Source organism: Marmota monax, unplaced genomic scaffold, assembly GCF_021218885.2.
Source record: "Marmota monax isolate L192 unplaced genomic scaffold, Marmota_monax_Labrador192_F-V1.1 WCK01_AAM20220418_F8-fsc00054, whole genome shotgun sequence".
Classification (NCBI taxonomy): domain Eukaryota; kingdom Metazoa; phylum Chordata; class Mammalia; order Rodentia; family Sciuridae; genus Marmota; species Marmota monax.
In genome coordinates this window covers 5,681,087-5,703,485 of record NW_026692145.1, presented here as the reverse complement: position 1 = coordinate 5,703,485, position 22,399 = coordinate 5,681,087, and the positions used below count along the sequence as shown (strand labels likewise).

The window sequence follows — 22,399 nt, the reverse complement described above, 5'->3', positions numbered from 1 at the left end:
TAGTGAGGTCAGGCCAGCTAAAATTGCCTGGGGCATGCAGTGGTTTATCTGTATCCTGTGCATAGTAGGTGCATGGATTTTTGCTGACTGACTTAGCTACAATATCTACCTGGGAGAACTGTTCCAGGGAAAAGGACTGGTGAAGTTGTACCCACTAAAACCATCACCCCTCCCCCTTTTCCATGAGTTATTCCTAAAGATTTGAAGAGCCACAGACAATGGTGTATAAAAGAGCCAGAGGTAGACTGAAAGTCATTGGCTCTGTGAAAACACTAGGATAAACAGCTGTGGCCCTTTGGCAACAGACCCAGTAGTCACATACAGATTACTGTGTGAGGGAGACACAGGATGGCAAAAAGCTAACAGGAGCTTTAAGTGTTCAGAGAGAAGTATCCAATGTCAAATTATTCATTGGGAAGTCAGGTGAGGGGGAGCATTCCCAACAAAGCAACCTTCATGGAGCTGCTCTGGGACTGCAAGGTATACTGACTCTGAATACAGAAACAAAAACAAAATTAAGATGGTTGTCCATGGTTTCTCAGTCAGCCCAACCCATTCTTTGTTCCCTGAGTAAATGAGAAGCCACCTAGTTTAAACTTCAGCCTGTACCACCTCTGGGCATACTAAATAAAATTATTTTTAAAGACATAAGACAGAAAATGCTAATTGCTGGAATCAAATTAATACAAGCTTGAAAAAAGAGGTGAAAGCTCTATTCCTTGAATGATGCATGTTTAGGGAAAATCAGTACCGGGGGAATCCAGCCCTTTAACAATTCCCCCAATAGCCTCATCAAGACCTCCTATGCCCCTCCTTTTAAGACATTCAGAATTCTTCTGCTCTCTGGTAGCTAGAATGGATGATAGTATAATCAGGTAAACAAATTTCTGCTATAATAGGTTATACTTCCCCAAAATAAATGTAACATACTATGTTCACAGACAGTAGAATATAATGATAAGAACACATACTCTGGCACCATACTGCCTTGGTTTGTAATCCTGGCTCTGCCATTTACTAGGTGTATGTTCTTGGGACACGTTCTCTCTTTTCTCATTTGTAAAATGAGAGCACTAAATATAGACCCTACCTCATAGTGTTTACTATAAGGACTAAGTGTGATAATACGTATATAAGGCCCTTAGAACTTGTGTATACTAAGTACTGTATAATTGTTGATTAAATAAACAGTTTATTAAAATTACTTTAGAAAGTTCTTAAAGGGTGATGATCTTCAATGATGGGATTTCAGGCAATGAAAGAAAATGGACATTCTGGAGCACTCCTCACATTACATTACATGGATAACTATCTACACTCATAAGGCCATAAGATCCTTAGAAATGTATTCATCCAGAATGGATGACTGCCCTTGACTCTCCACCTTCAATGATTCTTTTCCTATCTAGTGAGTGTATTCAGGACATAAGCTACAAAAGCAAAATCTACAGTTTCTATTGCCTTTGCATCTCCAGACCTTTGCCTCCCATCTACCTTTGCAAAGTGCTTGCAGGCTAAACACAAATTGGATTCAGCCCCATTAACAGCTCTGCAGAAAACATCTGAGGCACATTGCTTGGCAACCTCCACCCTCCTACTCACCTCCCTGTTCCCTGCTGGCTAAGGATGTGTCAGTCAGTCACTAGTGCCAGTCAGTTTCTTGTAGTTTGTATTGTTGTAGGGGAAGGGAGAATGTAAATGAACTTGAGGTCAGTACTTGTTCATGTAAAGCAGCCAGTCCAACAGGAAATGAAACCCATTCTTATACAAAAAAAAATTGTCTCATACAAATTAAGGCTCCTAGCAGGCAGCTTGACACCAAATAGATAGTTTTAAGAAAATTATTGTTATGTTGTGACCTGAGCTAACACCTGATAATGATGAAAATGATGAGATTTTAATTCTTCTGGTTTGGAACTGAGCTGAAAAATCTTAGAAGAAGCAGGATACTTGTGGAGCACACTGAAAATCTGGGCTTTTGGAGTACTTTGCTCCCTCTCCTTCACAAAGAAAGATGATCGGCAGAAATATGCACAGAACTGAACTACTCATGTATTGAAGACATTCCCTTGGCAAGAGTTTTGAGTATATAAACAGGCTAGCCTGAAAGAAAACTGAGATGTCCTTTTTATTTTTATTTTGTTTCCATCCCCTTATTTTTCCCATTCCATGTACTTTCATATTGACCCCTGACTTACTTTTTTTTTGCAGGGGTGGGGATTGAACCCAGGGGCACTCAAACACTTAGCCACATCCCCAGCTCTATTTTGTATTTTATTTAGAGACTGGATCTTGGTTGACTTGTTTAGTGCCTCACTGTTGCTGAGGCTGGCTTTGAACTTGTGATCCTCCTGCCTCACCCTCCTCAGCTGCTGGGATTACAGGTGTGCACCACCACAACTGGCTTGATCCCTCACTTTCTAAGAGTCCTGTCCCCCTTATAGGTAGCAGACAGATATGAGCAGTAGGAACAAGAGGTTAAGGGGGAAATTCTATACACTGAGTCTACTGTGCTGACCCCCATATGCTTTCTTTTAAAAAGCAATTTACTGGAGACCACTCTATCCCTGACTAGCTTATGTCCATAGGATATGCTACACTCCTTAGCAAACAACCTACTATCTGCAGGATAAATGCAGACCCAAAGGCCCCTCCCTGCCAATAAGAACAACACAGGTTACCCTGAAAGGAAGACTTCTGTGACCTTTACACAGACCAGATTCCAGGACTCGGGGAGACAGCATAATTAGAATTGAAACCCTCTCCCCATAAAAAATATAAGAACAAGTACCAATTAGAACAGGTCAGCATAGGTCAAGGTGACCCAGACTTTCCTTGGATCTTTAGCATGTCATTATAATAGTAAAATATCCCCTCTATGGAGTAAAATCATGTGCAGTGGGAACTTTAAATTCTGATGTAATCCTTCTGTCAGTCAAAATTCAAAAGGTGGGCCCAGGTGGCACCCTCTGGAAACTTCCTTGGGACCCCCAATAAAAGAGGAGGGCAGGAAGGGCATGCCATCTCTCTCCTCCATAAGAAGACCTACTTTCTTCCTTTCTCCACTGATAGTTTTCCTTCTTTCCTGTTTCTTTCCCTAACAATAAACTCCTGCCTGCAACTACATGTAACCTGTCTGAAATTCTCCCAGCATGATCACAAAGAACCAGTGGCTGAGGATCTCCATAGCTGCTTTTGCTTCACACAGCCTTGCTCTGCCACACCCCCAAAATTGCCACCTCAAAGAAATTTTACCTTTCCCATTAATGATTCATATATTCATGATGTATTCCCCTTATTCCCTCCATTTTACTCTTCTGATGTAGCCCATATTGTGTTATTTTTTGCTGAGAGCCATAGCCAAGTAGGAATGACACATGGCAATTTCTTTGTCAGCCTACCCAATGTTGCTTAGAGGGAGGACTCTCCATTGTGGAAATGGGCTTGCCTTGGACCCAGGTCATTTGCAGTGACATTGCATGAATGTTTGAGAAAGGTGACCCTGCTCAAGGACCAGGGTGGATCTGGGTTTAGGGAGGATCCTGCTGGATTAGGGTGGGTCCAGGTTTAGGGTGTATCCTGCTGGGAATAAGGAGTATCCTGCTGCCTCAGGCGCCCACCTGCTCCTTGAGTTCCCGTTGAGTTCTCGTGGGATTCAGAGAGTATTTGGGATGCAGAGCCCAGTGGAGGTGTGGATTTTCCCCAGAACGTGTGTGTAGAGTGCCGGTGAGAGTTTCGGGAATAAAGAATTGCTGTTTGAATCTACAAGGCTGTGAGTGGCTCGTGATTTTGTGCCCAGCCAGACTGGTGTATTTGGTGGCCCTTCTGTTTGTAGCAGATTATTTATGGTGTTTGTGTAAAAACTACTATGGTCGTTATTTAAATTAAACAAAAGGAGAAAATGTTAGAGTCTGTAAACAAGTCAAGATGGCACCTGGCATTTTGCCAGAGGGAGTGGTTTGTGAAGTAACGCCAGCGAGCCATTAAGTGCGGAGATTCCTTATTGGTTGACTGCTGTATCTAGTTTATGTTAATTAGATAAGCTGTGTGGAATGTATATATACCCCTCCTGTCCTACAATAAACAGCTCCCACTCCTGCTGTATCAACCTACACAAGTTGTTCGTCACCCCCCCAGTTATTTTGCTGCAGTCGGACTGCGGCAATTTTTAATTTGCTTTCCATGATATTAGTGATTTAATGAAAAAACTTATTAATGTATCAAGGCCAAAAATAAATTGGTGTGTTATCCTTATTTGTTATGGCACAAACTATCAGCTATCCTCCAAAATCTTTTCTCTGATTTTTCCTGGTAAAATAACTAAACTACATTTCCCAGTCTCCTTGAAATCAGATGTAACCATGTGATCGAATTCTGACCAAAGACATATGAGAATTAGTATAAGACACCACCTACAGATTAAAATTTTCAGTTAAACATCTGACTCCAGGCTTGTTCTTATCTTCTACTACCTAGGTATAGATGCCAATGAGGTCCTAAGGATTTGAAGGCCCACAAAATGAGAAAATTCTGAATCTCCAAATGACTATGGTGAGAACAGCCTTTCTGACTGAAAAACCCCACAAGATTGCTATGTGACAAAGAAACTATTGTGTTGAGACAGTACACATTTGAGTTTCCTCATTGACACAGCTTAGCCTAGCACACTCTAAGATGTCTAGAACATGTTCATTTTTACAGATAAAACCTACAGATATATTCCCCTATCTCTAAAGGTGCAGCAACTTGGGAGCCTGAGGCAGGAAGATCACAAGTTTGAGGCCAAGCTGGGAAATTTAATGAGGCCCTAAGCAACTTAGCAAGACACTGTCTCAAATAAAAAATATAGAGATGTAGCTCAGTAGTAAAGGACCCCTGGGTTCATCCCCAGTACCAAAAATAAATAAATAAATAGGCTATGTCTCTACTAACAAGAAATTTCAGCTATCATTGATAGAAACTTGATTGAGCTTTTTGCAGTACCCATCATATAATGAACAAAGACCAATCATATATGGATTCAGCCACAGAGTATAAAGGGAGAGGAAGCTGGGCCAAGTACAGACCAGACCCATTGTTAGGCTAGGTGCTAAGGGAACCTGACCAGAATGCAGGGCAGGACTTCAACCAGGATAGTTGGACTATCTGGAGTAGTGTTCATACCCTCAAACAATAGTCAGAAGGAAGAGATCCAACTTAGCAACAAGAAATTCTAGGAAGATTCCTATACAGAGGTCAAGCATAGTGTTCATCATCATCTTGATGTGTTTATGTTTTGCCAGTTGGTAGGCTACCAGGAGTGGGCTCAGAAAGACTCTAGGCAGAGAAAATTGGCAAGAAGTAGGCAAGGTTTAGGGTGGGGACTCAAACCTAGATGAGTTACAAGGCCAAATTACTGAATAAGCTATAGAGTGGGAGATCAAAACAAACGTAACCTAGGAAGATGGATAGAGAGCATTTTAAATCAGTGGTAGTGGAATAAATGTATAAAGTTCACTCCTGGTATAAGCTACTGGTATATTTTCTGCCACGTTAAATACTGAATGGGGTAAGGGATGATCTGGGCCTGCAATTTGGGGCCTGTCAATAGAGTTGAAAGGCACTAGGTAAGATAAAGACAAGGCAAATGTGGGAGGAACTGGTAATTTAAAGGTTTCAGCTAATGTCAGTGCTGGCCAACAAATCTTCATATTAGTCAGAAAGGCATGGCTAATGTCAAATCAGAGGAGAACAATTAAAAATGCATAACATCATCTTCATTAAGTTGGTACCATTAAAGACCAGAACTATTAGCACATTTAAGCATGCATGACCAGTACCTTTCTTACCGGTTAGTGAGCAAATCCTCTTTGTCCTTGGAAGATTCCACCTTAGCCAGATTCAAAGAATTAGCCAGCTAATATTGACCATAGTCAGAGTTAGAACTTCATCTGTAGAAATTGCTAAAAAAAAAAAAAAAGCTTTCAGTCTCATTTTGCAATAGTGATCATTTCTGACATTGGATTGTTTGTTGTACATTTATTATCTGTCTCCCTCTGAGCCCTTTCACAGCAGCTAAAGTACTCCCTCTGATGGTCTCCAGGTTTCACTCACAACTAACAACAGGGCATTGTTCTGTTGGATTTTTCTCATAATGCTTCTAACAATCCCCAAAGCCAGAACCCTGACAGCATTTGGTTCAAGCTTTGATTTAGCACTTTCGGGCCTTTTGGTTTTTTTTGGTTGTTTTTTTTTTTTTCTTTTGCAAAGAAAAAAAATAGAAACTGGTATGATCTGTATTGGTAGTTGGAATATACATACAAATATAATTATGTACACACAATGTATGCATAATTTAGTAACTTTGCTCTCCCTGATTCTAGAAGATTTTGCTTACGGGATTCTTTGCAAAAATCAAAACAATAAAAAATGCTATCCTGCCATCCTGGAATTGGGTAATATCAGTAGTATCTTACAGAGGAAGGGGAAATGTAGCAACCAATCACTACAACAACAGGGCTGGCTGCACAGTGTGATATGGACAGCAAAAGGTCAGCTTCACCACACAATGCCCTATAATTCTATTCATTCATGTCAAAGAGGCTGTGAGAGTCAGGGGATTTCCCTTGAGCAGCCATGTTTGCAAAGCCCCTGTGACCCTTTCTACCAAACCATACTTCCCGACTGATCTGGTCTTACTTGTCATTCCTATATTCCATGCATTTTTCTACTTTACTGCAGAGCCTGCTGCTGCTGTCTGATCCCTAAAATGAGCCTTATAGCTCTATCCTGCTTTTTTGTAAAACTATAATTCACCCAAACACAGAAAATCAGTCACAAGAAACATCACACTCCCTTCTTAATGCCACAGCAATACTGTTGGTTTAGAATATGTTTTCAAATACCAGTTTTGCAAATAATTCTGGGCTGTGGTGAAGTTTCTCTTTTTTAACAAAATTAGAAAGCAAGTTTACCATAATAAGTTTGTCATACAGCTAAATAATATTCAGTAAAAAGAACTGTCCATTATTCTGAGATTATGTCCTTCCTGCGTCTATTGCAGGGATTCATTAAAATGCCTTTCCTTTTAGGAAAGGATGGTAATAGATGGTGGTGGAGGTTTGGATTGCTTTTCAGTTTTTACTTAGCAAAAACAGAAATTAACTGAGAGAGGTAAGGAATAAAGACATTACTAATTTATCAAATTGGGTCCTTTGGACATACTAGGAATGAAATTAGAAGGACTGGAAAGTAAGATGGATCTATTTCAGTATGAAGGGGAAGCAGAAAGGATCAGGAAGGTCCAATTCAGCATAGATAACACAGTAAGATGAGGAGAAAGATGACCTAGTATATGCCAAAGAGAAATACTTTCTTTCATACTAAAGCTCAGTTCCAACTGCAGCCCTCCCATTTGCTTAATTACAGTGACTCTCAAAAATGCACATTGGAATACATTGCACTGACATCATTTGGAAATAAGACTCAAATTTTATTCTGATAGCAATTAAATTCCCAATTACCTGGAAGGCAAACACAGTTATGCAAATTACAGATGCAGCCTGACTAATATTAGAACCAAATGGTTATCACTTCAGACCTAAGCATTTTGCTTCTCCTTTCTTTCTTTAAAGGCTGCAGTGGAATTTAGTTTAACTGGACTTTGTGAGTTATAGAACTAAACTCCATTAATTTTCTGAATATAAAATGTTATTTTAGCTTATCTAAAAATTGATCTTCTCCCAAGACTATCCCCTTAATCTTTTTCTTCCTCTACTTCTTCATAAATGTATTGTATAACTCAGCCACTATATTATTTATCATCTATTATTATTTATTAATTCACTAACACTATCATATAATTCAGCAATAGAATTTTTGCTGTAATGCTTTTCAGTTGATTTGCATATTGAATAAAACCGTATTGATTCTTAAGGATTTTTATGCTCTAGAAATGCTTGCTGCAGACAAATTTGCAAACAAATTTTTATTTGGTTTCCGAAGACATTATTTTGACATGATTTCAACTGACGCCAACAAATCAAACCAAGTTCTGCAACAAATGCCTTCTTAATGGCTTTTGCGCTATTTGTTTTAGTTGACACCATTTATTATAATTTAACAGTGTTTCCTTCCTAGGAAAGCCCAAAATCAATAAAAAATGGTGACATATGTTTGTATTTATTTGTAAATACGAATGCAACCAAAAGGCTCTGTCAGTGTACGATTAATAGAGGACAAGATGTTGTGGTTTGGGGGCATCTGATTGTCTTGTAATATGAATTCTGAAATAGCTTGGGATTCCTGCTCCTTGACTTTCAGGTTAGGATAGAATTTCACATTAACGATAAATCACCTTGGATATGTGGTTTTCTATTTCAGTTTTCTGCAATGTAGTTTCATCAGTTCATGAGTGGGGGGGGGGAGTCGGGAAGAGAGTGGGACCACACGTGAGATGAAGTGAACTATGAGCAGGTAATAAAATATTAAGACAACGAAATGAATATATTTGAAATGTTAAAACTGAGAGAAAAGCCCAAATTGACATTTTTGTCTTTTATTCTAACTCTCATGGTGCATAAGCTGAAAATGGAAATCCCAAAGCCCAAGGTTGGGCACAGAGGTTCAACATCAAGTTCTCCTTGCAATAACCCTCTGGCCTTTTTAGATGATTTTTCTCCATATTGACAGTTGGGAAATATGATTAAGGATTCCAAAGAGAAAAAAATATATATTTTGCACTGAGTCTGACTGCCAACCCTTTCACAAACACATTTTCAGGATCTGTCTCTCCCTTGACCCAAGTTTAGTCCCTTGGTTCTCTTCTTTGAACCAGGTACAAATGAAATTCTCTCATAAAATTACAACATCTCCTGGTTAGAAGAACCTTAAAAGTCATAGATGACTTTTAGTTCAGTGCCTCCCAAAAGCTAGTTCCAGGGACTACTGCCAAATCCTAATGAAATTTTGCAGGCCTGTGAAAATAGAAGCAATGTTATAGAAAGCTAAATTTATTAAAGGACTTTGATTCATTGTGAGATTGTATCCTTTATATTTTGGGGATATAAAATGATAGTATTTGAAATGGTAGTTGCTCTTTTCCCCATTTTACTGTCATCTATAGAGGGTAAAACTTTACTTCTTCCCTCATATCTCCATAAGGAAAGAGCTCCACTAGAATAATCACTCCTACCCTCCCCACCTTCATTTACTCCTTGCCTTGGGAGGGGCAGTGAAATATTTTATTTAGTAAGTTTCAAAAAAGAAAAAGGTAAGCCCTTTCAACTTAGTCCCTTTTGGATTTCTCACTTTCTAAAGCCATCTGATCCGACAGGATGTTCACCTCCTCTGCCAAGCAGGTAAGAGATCAGATTTTACAGAGAAGACTTCTTATTATCCAGGTGAGCCAATGACTTGATAAGTAAGGTTATGGGAGTAAAGTATTAGCACACTCAATTGGCTACAGATCTAAAGCCACAATCTTGATTTTTGCTTGATCAGTGTTAATGGTGACATTTTATCTTCCAACTGACTCATGAATCTATGTCTCAAATAAGAGCTAACAGCAGACATTTATAGAGCATTTATTATGAACATAGGACTGCTCACATGCTTGAAACTTGATGTAGGTATCATTATACACGTTTTATAGATGAGGAAACTGAGGCACAGACAGTTCAATGAAATTTTCTGAGGTTACTGAGCTAGTGTTAGTCTATACTCACAGCCAAGTATCTTCCTTCCAAATTCTAATAGGTTTCAGACTCAGAGAAGAAAAGTGCTCTCTACTGCCTCCGAAAAACTTATCAGGCCATACTTGGTTAAAAATAAATAAATAAAAGCTGTAAACCTATACCAGTGCTTTGAATGGTTTTCTGTTTGTTTTCTTTTTTTGTTTTGAATCTTCACTAACTAGCCATACCAATCCAGTACTCAACCAATGATTGACTTGGTTCAAGCCTCCATACATTTTAGGATTTCCTTCTACCCTGTTCCTGCCCATTGTCTACTCTACATATTTTCCCCATATTTACTGTGGACATTTTTCCATATTTACTTCATTTCTTACCTCATATGTTCATAGAGAGAGAGCTCCATTAGAATAAACACACCTACTCCCCCCACCTTCATTTACTCTTTGCTCTTTTGGGTACATGTATGTACCCAAAGACCTTTCACAGCAGGAAGCATTATCGAGGATGTCCATTATATTAGGACTGCTCCAATTGATAGAAAATGCTTACTTATATCCAGCTGAAATCTGTTCTTAGATTTCTTGTAGGTAGTCACAAAGAACAACTTTAACTCCTCCTTGACAAAACAGCACTCCCAGGATACCTTTATCCTCCTAATTATGTATCCTTAGTTCTTGTGTCATCACACTAGTAGTACTCCTCTTATGAAAAGACTCCAGCCTGATTATACCCCTTTAAAGAATGCTTTCTAAAAAGAAAGCTAATATTTTACCTTAAAAGCAAAGGAAAGCTGAGTATGGTGGCGCACGCCAGTGGGAGGCTGAGGGAGGAGGATCACAAGTTCAAAGCCAGCCTCAGCAAAAGTGAGGTGCTAAGCAACTCAGTGAGACCCTGTCTGTAAATAGGGCTGGGGATGTGGCTCAGTGGTCAAGTATCCCTGAATTCAATCCCCAGTACAAAAAAAAAAAAAAAAAAAAAAAAAAAAACTAAGGGAAAACTAGTCACCAATGATTAAAATAGATCCATTCCTTGCTAGTTTGGGATTCTGCACTCCTCTAAATATCATTCCCCCTGTAACTGATTTGTCAGTAATTAAATCATATGGAAACACAAGGCCCAGGACACGGAAGTTTTCCATCTTACCTCTTATCTTGAAATCAAGTAACATCCAGTTCACATATGATAAGGTCATAGCAGTCACACTCACTTGTATGTCTGATACCACTCAGTCCTTACCATCTGACTCAGGTTGGCCACCAGTTCCTTCTTTTTTTTTCTTGCTATCAATATTGGATGCTGACCTGACCTGATCATTGATCTTGTCATGCCTTTTGGTTTCTCCAAAAAAGGGATCTTGTTGAATGCCAGAGCAGCTTGACAGTGCCCTCAGGCCAAACGGTCATAAGCAATTTCCCTATTCAGTTTGCTTATTTGGTTTGTGCCTTTGGCTACATCTATAAAATGGCAAAACATCCAACTTAATCTGTCAATAAATCAAGAAATTCAGTGGATAAGGATTAGTCAAATCTGTAGTTTATCAATAGTAGAAAAATACAGTAATTCAAGTGTAAAATGCAAGAAGGTCATAACAATGTTAAGATAAATTTATTCATAAGAGTTTCTTAATGAATTGGGAAGCAGTTAAGATTCTTATGGGTCAAAGGATACAAAATTTCAGTTAGGAAGAATAAGTTCTAAAGATCCATGTACAACATGATGACTATACTTAACAATATATTATATACTTGAAAATTGATTAGATTTTATATTCTCAGCACAATTAGTGATAACAATGTGATGTAATATATGTGTTAATTAGCTTGTGTTAACCATTCCACAATGTATACGTCCTTCAAATTATCATGTTGTATTCCATAAATATATTTACAATTTTGTCAATTAAAGTATGGAAAATTTTAAAATGTGTTTAAAAGACATTATAAGGGATGATTCTTCAGATTTAAAGGTTGATGTCATGAAAATCACACATACCAATCCTACCACATAAACTTTCTCCTACTTTCAGAGTTAAAGGTGAAATCTTGGGTACAAAAGGAATGGTATGACCCAATCCAGCAGGTCTTAAATTCTTATAGAAACATGAGAAAGGGCCAGGATAATTCAAAGAAAAGATGTAAAAATTCAGAATTCATAATTTAGTTACATCATTGTGTGCCTATGAAATACCTTTAAACAAATACCAGATTCACCCATTTTTCTGATCATCAACCTATAAATTCACATATCTACTATAAGGGAATAGGATGGTGATGTTATTATTTGAAATGCAGGATCTCTGATGTTAAATACCTTGTCTAAGGATAATAAACATGGCATTTAGAAACACACACATGAAAGACATTATTAGTTTTTTTAATGAATTTATAGAGACCATACAGCCTTGGTTGCCTCAAAAATAAATTATTAGCTATTTAGGGTTAAGTATTTGGATTTTTTTTCTAACTACATTACAAATGAAATCATAAGCCACATGAAAGAATTTTGCCAATGTCAATACAAAGGAGGGGATAGAGACCTGAGTTTAACTAAAATTATTCCTTGTTTTAAACAAATTCACTTTCCCAAGTTCTAATGTAGATGTTGATAAAGGATGTCATTTAGCCAGGTGCAGTTGTGCAGATCTTAAATCCCAGTGGCTCTGGAGGCTTAGGCAGGAGGATCACAAGTTCAAAGCCAGCCTTATCAAAAGTGAGGTGCTAAACAACACAACTGAGATCCTGTCTCGAAATAAAATACAAAATAGGTCTGGGGATGTGGCTCACTGGTTGAGTGCCCCTGAGTTCAATCCCCATACCCGCTCCTCCAAAAAGGATGTCCTTTACTTTAAATCTTAAAGTATCAAAAAATGTAATATAAGGTATTTTTATGCTGGAGTACCTTGTGTTAAAGCATAGCATCATACCTATACTTTTTAGATACTATTTAGACTCATAGAAAAACTTAAAAATATGTTCAGAATATTAGCAAGGCTTAGGATAAATTCATTTCCTGGTGAAGGGCAAGAGGAACAATGGACCTATGGCAGAAGAGGGACCCCAAATAAAACACCCCCCCCCCAAAAAAAAGTATGGCATTAAAGCCATCTAAGAAATGTCAGATTATTTTTAAAGAAATATCTTGATATGTAACTCTGTCATTATTTTTAACATGTTCTACTTGGTGAGGGCATAGGGAGGAATGTACGGGAATGCATCCCAAGTTGTAAGGCAACTGCAAAATAGGATTTGTCTTACATAAAACATTGTTTGAAATCTTGGTCTAGTCAAGCAACAGATACTGATAGAATGTTCAGATTTAAGAAATTTGACATCACATTGAGTTCCATTTCTAAAGGGATTGATTAGATTAAAGCCTCTAGAACATGACTCAAATATACGTGGCTATATAACCAAAGTGATCCTGCAATCTGTACACATGGAAAAATGAGAATTCATACCCCATTTGAATCAAATGTATGATATGTCAAGATCATTGTATCATCTTGAGCAACTAATAAAAAATAAATAAATAAATATGGGGAAAATATCTAGGGAGGAAGGAATAAAAAAAACTAGAATAGAAAAAAAATGTTTATCCAAACCAAATTGGAAAAAGAATGTTTGAGAATATTTATTTTACTCTCAACTGGCTTATAATTTTCATGGTTGAACTTACGTTGAAAAAGTGTACCTTTGGTTCTGTTCCAAAGTAATGCCATTTATTATATCCTGCAGCTATTTATCATGTTTACCAGCCATGTGTATCTATCAGTCAATAGGCCCTTTTGATTTCAGTACAACTTATCTGATAATCAAGGTTTGGGATTAACAAAAGGTTTTTCCCTTTTCTATATGGAAACCATTTTCATACAGGCTGAACTGAATCTCAGTGACATCAATTGTCTCCCAAGAAACCCTAAGAGAACTTGACTCAGGCTTTCTCTGTCCTCCCTCCACCCACTTTTCCCCTTAACAGCCTTTTGCTCCTTGCCTCCTTAAGCTTGAGCTTCTCCCATTTTCTCAGCAACCCTACCTTCTTTCCTATCCTAATTAACAACAGTTTCCTCATTGCTTCTCAACCTTTTGGCTAAGATCAAGTGTAACAATACTGTCCTCTCTAGTGTTCCCTTCCCTCAGGGTCTTGCTTTCTGGTTTTAAGATGAATACAAAATATGCTATAACAGAATCCCCTAGTAAGGGCAGTTTAGCACAGTCAATTAAGAGTTCCAGCTCCAGAGTCAGAATGAAATACATTAGAATCTGTCTTGTAGTAGCTTAAGGATTTGTTGGGTAAGCAATTTAACCACTCTGAGCTTTGAATTTTAGGTCTACAAATGGGGATAATAATACTTACATGACATCTTCATTGGGAGGAATAACTACAGAGAGGTAAAAATGGGGCTTGATTCTCAGATTGTGGCCTCAGTATCTGAGTTGGAGGGGAAGATGAGTTTTGAAGATATATAGTTTGTGGTGCCTGTGTGTCTGTAAGATACTGCTGACATCATAGAAGTTGAGAGTAGAGTGGTAGTTACCACAGGCTAGGGAGAGTAGGAGGAAGGAGAGATGGCGAGAGGTTGATCAATGGGATCAAAGTTGCAGTTAGATAGGAGCAAAAGCTCTGGTGTGCTATTGCACAGTAGGGTAACTATAAATAACAATAAAGATTTCAAAAAGCTAGAAGAAAGAATTTTGAAAAAATTTTACCACAAATAAATAAGTGTTGGGGAAGATAGATATATTTAAACTGATTTAAATATTATAAAATATATACATGTATTAGACCATCACATTGTACCCCATAAGAATGTAAAATTTTTATATTTTCATGTACACTTTAAAATACATTTTAAAATAAAAGTAAAAAGAAACTGCTGCCTCTGTGCAAGTGAAAAATAGTGGTTTGAGCTGGAGATATAGTTCAAAGGATAATAGCCTATGTTGATTCCACAGAAGTGGATGGGATTGTCCAGGTGAAAGTTATAAAGTGACAAAAGCTGAGGGCCATGGTCAGGGCTCTGAAGAATGGTAACAGTTAAAGGGTGATCAGAGAAAGAGGACCCAGCAGGGGAAATTGAAGAATGGCCACAGAGAAGAAACAGTAGGGTTACTACATCAGTAACCAAGGGAGATGATGATTTTGAAAATGTTTTAGATAACTGTGTCAAATACCACAGAGGTGTCAACTGCGATGAGGAACAATATTAGTTTATTGAATTTTACAGGTAGCATTCAATGACTTTTTCCAGTGTTCTACTTGGATGGTAGGGAGAGAAGCATAACTCCTAGACATGCATTTTTGAAAGACTATAAACTTATTCCAATGCATACAGAAAATGGTTCCTCAGTATATTCCTAAGGTATGCTTCCATTACAAGTGATTGACATGTGTTAAGCAGACAGTCACAGAGATGAGAGTCCAACAATCTAGATTGACTACGTCCTCGGAAATCATTTAGGAAGTGAGCTGTGTTTAAGCAGGTTAAGCACAGCTAATGACTGAAAATGTTGCCTTTTACTATGTAAAAGGAGAAGCTGGTTTGTGTACAGTGTGGTTAATAATGAATTAAAATTTTAAGTCTCTTCATGTGTACTCTGATTATAATATAGTATAGGATTAAATGAACATGTTTGTTTGAAACTTGATTTTACACCTCAAAAATAGTGAGGACCATTATGTAAAACAACAGGCTGCTAATTTAACATAGAGCATGCCTTTCCTTTTGAATCTAGTAAATAAATAGGACTGTGGAAAACATAGCTAAATCTTATAGCCTGGAGCTCTTTTCCATAAGGGTTTGTGGGAGAGCCTTTTTTACATAAAGTCAGCTTAAGTTTGTTGAAATGAAGAAATCACTTCTGTGAGGAGTAAGTGAAAGAACTGGAGCTATACATACTGGCAATGAGCCAACCCAGAGGAATATGAGCACATCTTCAAGCACGTGATGTGTGAAAAGAGGGTTAGAAAGTGTGACACAAAAATCATTCTAGGACCCATAAGACAGATCTAACTAAAGATAAATTCACATTCAATAAAAAAACACCCCTATTACTAATAGGCATTCAAAGATAAGCCACCTCAAAGATAAGTTTCCTACCAATACAAGTATCCATGTCAAAGTTAAATGGTCATTCATGCCAGAAGCAACAAAAACAATATAGCCACATCAGTTAGGATTAGTTTCAGATGTATGTAATGGAAACGCAGTAAACATAACAATAGCTAAATAGGTTAGTTTCTCCTTTATGTGAAACAGGCTGGACAGCAGACATTTCAAAACCACAGGGAAAATCTCTGGTATCATCATAAATCTAGGTTCCTAGCTTTCTGTCATATTATCACATGTCTTCAACCCTCAGAGATACCTCATGATCCCTTGGAGATCCAACCATCATGTCTTCTCTATAGGCATGAAGAAGGAGAAAAGGTAGAAAAACAAAAGGGGCTCCCTCTTAAATGTGTTCATTCAATTTAGAAGCCTCCATGGAATTTCCACTTGATACATTTGCTCACATATTGCTGCCTAAAAGTTAACCTCATGGCCTTGGCTAGATATAAGGAAGCTATAATCGAAATTTTTACTCTGGGTAGTAATCCATCCATGGGAAACTAGCATTCTATACCCGAGGAGAAAGAGGAGACGTATGATAATAGCCATTGTGATACAATAGTCATCTGACAAATTGAAGTTGAACAAAGTTTAAGATTCTTTCCAGCCCTTTCCAGAATGAGAGATTTAAGAATTATAAGAAAATTAACAAACCAGAATTGAAATTCAGCGACATTATGCCAGAATCAAACTGGTAACCTAGTAATTTGGCATTTACCCTGATTCATAAAAAAGTTAGAAACATAGGGAGTATTTGTAATGTCTAAGAAACACTGACCTTGAAATTACTTTCCTCCCTCTTTGTGTGTTCCTTTATGATTCCTTAAAGGCAATGCTCATGGTGCAGTGGTGCATGTGTGTAATCTCAGGTACTTGGGAGACTGAGGCAGGAGGATCACTACTTCAAAGTCAGCCTAGGCAACTTATGGATATCCTGTCTCAAAATTTTAAAAAGGTTGAGGGTGTAGCTCAGTGGTGAAGCATCCCTGAGTTCAATCCCTAGTACCAGGAAAAAATTGGTAATGCTCACAATTTTCCAGTCCTGCTTTCCATGATCCTTTCCTTGCCTTGTATTGGGTCATGTAGCACTGTGTCAACCCATTGTAAATATCACATTTGCAAGTATAAGAACAAAATCCATGAAACTTCACCTTTCCATATTGTCAGACAATAAGCCACCATTATTTTTAAATTTGTACTTACATACTATAATATTTTGCATTTAATCACTGTCACATTTTAGTGACAGGAAGTAAAGCTGGGGACAACAATTGGTATTGTGTATTTCAACCTGAAATAGTGTCCACAGACAGGATATTGCCTGGATCCATATAGCCTTCAGTGATTCATAACTCAATGATCTTAATGTGCCAGTTGACCTTCCAGACAGTTCAGTAATCATGGTTTTGTACTGTACTTCCTTAAAATCTAAAGCAAGTTAGATTTCATCCAAGCAAAGGGAAATAAGCACTACACTTAAAGGAAGTATCCATTTTAGATGGTTTTGACAACCTGCTCCTAGTAGCCTTTTCAGAAAATTCTTGCTCCTCCCAATAATACTCTGTTTATCTTCCTCAGAAATAATAGAGAGTTTGGACTTGACTATTAGTATTGCTTGTTATATCCTCTTCTCCTTTCTCAAGAGTTTGTCATGTTTCTCCAAGTGAATTGTAAGCAATTTCATGATAAGCCTAGGTCTTTATTTTATTTTTGGTCAATAACACCATAACCTTTCTTCCTTTTTTTCGTTTCCCTTTTGATAGGCCTTAGATGCTATCCAATGTCTCAGTATCAACTGAACTGACACTTGACCATGCTAAGTAGATGCCTTCTTTTTTATCTTCTATCATAGTTCTCTGCTGCCACCATATTCATCTTAGAACTTAGCACAATTTGAAGTAAATAAATCCAATAAATTCCCCCCACAGGAATGTCTCAGTTTCAACTACTACTCCCTAGCCCTCATAATCCTAGGCTTTTCCACTGACTAAGCTTGTGACCTTTGTCGACTTAACCTCTCAGAAACTGTTTTCCCATTTCTATAATGGAGTTTTTACTCACCTTTAGTACTGAGGTTACAATGAGATACTCACTTAAAAACAGTACCTACTACAGAGTTTAGAACATTGCGGAGGATCAATGAGTCTACCTCTCTGATCCCTGATCCACACACCACTCAAAAAAATGACCTGAGAATCATGCCTCTGAGTCTTATCCTCTGAGAATTTGATCATCCTAGTTAGTTTGTCACCCCTGCTACATAATGTATTTGTATTTTAAATGAAGTGTTTTAAATAGATTTTAAATGAAATCCCTCCACAAGAATGTCTGTTTCAACTGAAGTGACACTTGACCATGCTAAATAGATTCCTTCTTTTTTATCTTCGATCATGGTTCCCTGCTGCCACCATATTCATCTTAGCACTTAGCACAATTTGAAGTAAAGTAATTCAGTGTTCCTTTGCTTGTTTATTTCTTTTGCCCTTAAGCATGGGCTATACATTCAAGGACAAAGCCTATACCAAATCACCAATGAATTTTTAGAACCCAGCAGAGTGCTTAACACAGAAAAGATGAAAAGTGTGTTTTGGATAGATTGGTAGGTGAATGAATAGATGGACGTTTGTAATAAGTGGGAAAATAATTGAACAAAAACATTATAGCGAAAATTTCAGGCTTAGTACACAGGTAGTAGTAGAGAAATATTTGGGGGCACACAGGCTATTTGCCACCTCAGATTTTATGGAGATAGATTTCTTGAAGAGGAAGAATTAAGGAAAGGGTTGTCTGAGTGGAACAAATAGATTTATATATATAACAGGAAAGTTGTTAAAAATGTGCTAAGAGGATATTGTATTTGAAACCATAGGAACTCCTAAAATATTGTTTGTCATCAAATTCTTTTCATATAAAAATATTAGAAGAGGCCTGAAGTATACTACATTCTCCTCTTTCTTTTGTCTTCTCTGCACAGAATGTAGCATTAAGGCCCAGTTGCTTGGACCCTCATACTCTAGCAAGAGTCCTTAGCTTCTGAAGTGAAAAATACTCTGCCACCAAACTGTCACGGCTGAGGAATCAGAAAACAAGTTAGGTTTTTGAGCTGTCAGGTTGAAAAGGATTTGCAAGCCCCTTCCTACCTACTCTGTGCTATGAAGATAGATTTCCAGAGGTTTGAGAGAGATTTGTACTATGGCTTTGAGGTTTACAAAATGCCACCATCTGAGGAATTTGAATTATTCTTCCCCTGTATTTCATTTGTAATGTACCTTTGCCAGCATAAAGAGTATTGAAAGGGCATTTGAACAGTAATAAGGCCCTTAACACTTATGAGCAGCAATTTCCCTTGAAATGAAGTTGTACTGAAGGGAAATAACCAGTAGCAAACTGGGTTAACCCCTTGTCTTCCAAAATGTAATACCACATGGATTGCATCTTTCAGGAAAGAACCCGAGTATGGTTCTTTCCTGAAAGATATAAAATTTAGGATTTTCAGTTAACAATTTTTGATCAATCCCTTTCTCTCCTACCCCCTACTCATAGTAAGGGAAAAATAATTCACTCAAAAACCTCAAATTATAGAACCCCCTGGAGTGGGTTTTATTCCAAGCTCTATGTTTTCACAGTGAGCCTTCTGAAAAGTCACTTAGCCTCTCTGAATCATAGTTTTCTGAAATGTAAATTGAGAACAATACAAACAGCTACTAAATAGAATTTTTGCAAATGATTTAAATCACCATCTCTGAAAATACATAGCATGATCCTGGCATATTGTTAGCATTTCACAAATGTTAGCTACATTACTGCTAACCTAACCAAATACTTCTAAGTAGAGTTACTCAGGTTCCTAGACTACTTACCTTAACATCCTAACTTGTTAGATAGAGGCTGATTTCTAATTGGCATTTACTTATGAGCATACCTAAAAATTGCTTGTAGGACTGGGCACGGTGGCACACACCTGTAATCCCAGTGCTTCGGGAGGCTGAGGCAAGAGGATCATGAGTTCAAAGCCAGCCTCAGCAAAAACAAGGCCCGAAGCAACTCAGTGAGACCAAATAAAATACAAAATGGGGCTAGGAATGTGGCTCAGTGATTGACTGCCCCTGAGTTCAATCCCTGGTACAAAAAAAGAAAAAAAGAAAGTGTTTGTAGTGCTATGGATGTGGCTCAGTAGCAAAGCAGTTGCCTGGCATGTGTGAGGCCCTAGATTTGATCCTTAGCACATTAAAAAGTGCTTAAAATTTTGTCTTTTTGTGAATACCATTCTTCATTTGCTTTTTTTAAATAGAAGGAAAGAAAACTTCATTTTTCCAACAATGGTAGTATTACCGCAAATTGCAGTTAACAATGTTTTACCATATTTTGATTTTTAAAAGTAATTCTGGGCATTCAAACTTCCAAAATGTTTTATTAATGGTTTCTTACTCATATGCAAACAAGAATTTTCTTGAAAGAAGTTTACAGACTATAGGTAAAAACTTGACACTCAGCCAAGACTTAATTCAGAGTCAATAAAGTAATACCCTTATGCCTAGGTAGACGTGTAAATTTTCTCCACATGATAAATAAGCAGACTGTGATTTCTATCAAATCAATTTTGGCTTGAGTCAGTCCTTCTCTAATCAATAAATCTGGATGTGCATTGAAATATGTAGTCAATATATGCAGTGTTACATTCACTTTAAACTCCTTCATCAAAAGTACATAGCAATTTTTCTATTATTGCAATAAATTCAAAATACCAGGCTTTTTCTTTTTCTTTTAACTACCACTTTAAAGGGACAATAAGTTTCTGGGTCCTGAAAAAGCTCTTGCTTACATATGCTTAGAAATCCACATAGATTCTCTGACTCAATCAATGCAGTAGCTACAATTACATTGAAACTGCACTATAAAGTAGAAATGGGTATGAGGTAATATTAGTGAAAATTGTGGTATTTCAAAGTTATTGCTGGTATGTAGAGTTTTTATTAGGAATTTTAAGAAGTTGGAGGGTTAGGGTCAGAGAGACACATCGATATGCTTGGATTCTACCTGCTGAGAGGCTCCTGGCGAAATTCCACTGAAGAGAGACCGGCCGGCAATTGGTAGGATTTTTGGAGGTGACAGTTTGCCCCAGACGAGTGAATCTCCGCCACGTGGCACAGAGGTCCGGACCCGCCAGCCGCTGCCCACGTGACTCGGTGACCGCCCGCCCGTGGCCCCCGCAACTGGGCGGCTAACCCCCGAGGCGCAGCTCAGCAGGAGCGGTGCAGGGACTCTAGGAAGAGGTCTCTAGCCAGGCCTTCATGAAATAGCAAACCGGGAGCTGAAAACCAACCAGAGACAGAACAGTCCCACCCCTCCCTTCGGACACTCCGGCAAGGAGCCTGGGGCCTGCCATAGCAGAGAGGTGACATCACCGGAGTTCGGCCAACGGAATTCCTTCCCAGCGGAATCCACTTTAGCAGGTGTGTGACTCCCACCCCCTCCAGATACAAGCAGCCAGGAAACCTCAGGAATCTCCCTGGGGGCATGTCTGTAGGGAAGCAGAGGGGATTCCCGATCCCCAACTACCCTTACCACCAGCGGTGACACCCAAGGTCTTAGCCGCCAGTTTCCGGGGGCATGCCCAACAAAGGGGTCCGGAAAAATTAAACTGTTGGTCCCCAGATCACCGCACCACAGCACTGGGGCTTAGATGAATGACGGAGAGAGTGCTCAGTCGTTCGGGAAATAGGACACGCGGTGGGGCTGCAAGTGTAACCAGATCTTTGGGGAACCGCCTCCGGTGAAAAGGACCTGGCTGGATGCCTGGCAGGAGGAAGGGGGGGAGGGGCCAGAGAAGTGAAACGGCTCTGGACTAACAGGATTGAGAGACTCCCAGGAGCCGCCTTACAGGGATTGCTATCGGCACATAGAGGGCAGAAGCTCGGCTCGGAGGGCACAGCTCCGCCAACTGGAAGAGAAGAAAATGGATCTCTAAGACTTCAATTTTTTTTCTTTTTTCTCTCTTTGTTCTTTTCTCCCCTATTCCTTCTTTCTTTCTTTCCTGTTTCAAGTTTTATTGTTCTTTCCATTCTCCTCTAATCTATCTATCTCTCCTTCTTTCTTTTTAAGAGCACCTTCCTTCCCCTACCCCCCAACTTTCATCCCAAGCATTATATCTTCCATTAAGTGTAATTGTCTAAATGCAAATAGGTGAATGTTTTGAGGCTATCTATAGGGCTCCTAAATACCTAGCTACTACCAACACCCTGATCCCCCTTCAGTAGAGCAATCTTCTAAAGTAGCCAAGACATACTAACCCTCATACCATCATAGCACCTAACCTAAACACATAGTCCTAAGAACAGACAACAAATCACTATATGCATACAGAATCTGGAAGCCTTTTATGAATTGAATGTATCAGCCTTAAAGTACAATAAAGCCCAACATTTCAAGGCATAGTCTCCCATCACAAAGGAGAGACAACAGAGATATACACAACCAAAACAAATTTGTAGGAGAAAGCAGAAACACAGCAGTCAAACAGAGCTGGAAAGTAACGTGAACAACATGAAAAAAACAAGGGAAAAAAGGATTACAAACAATGCAGGACAACTTAAATCTACAGGAGGACCTAGAGGCA

The 22,399-nt window shown here is 38.4% G+C and overlaps 1 long non-coding RNA gene across 2 annotated transcripts in view; it reads right to left on the bottom strand.

Annotated features, from left to right (window-relative positions):
• The window catches only part of LOC124109001 (uncharacterized), a 302,970-nt gene extending 281,704 nt beyond the window's left edge, over positions 1–21,266 (bottom strand). For both annotated transcript variants that reach the window (XR_009224560.1, XR_009224558.1), the window contains exons 1-2: positions 20,821–21,266; positions 5,829–5,942 (exon numbers count right to left, since the gene is read on the bottom strand). This is a non-coding gene — a long non-coding RNA (uncharacterized LOC124109001). The remainder of the gene's footprint in view (positions 1–5,828; positions 5,943–20,820) is intronic.
• Positions 21,267–22,399: the final 1,133 nt, after the last annotated feature.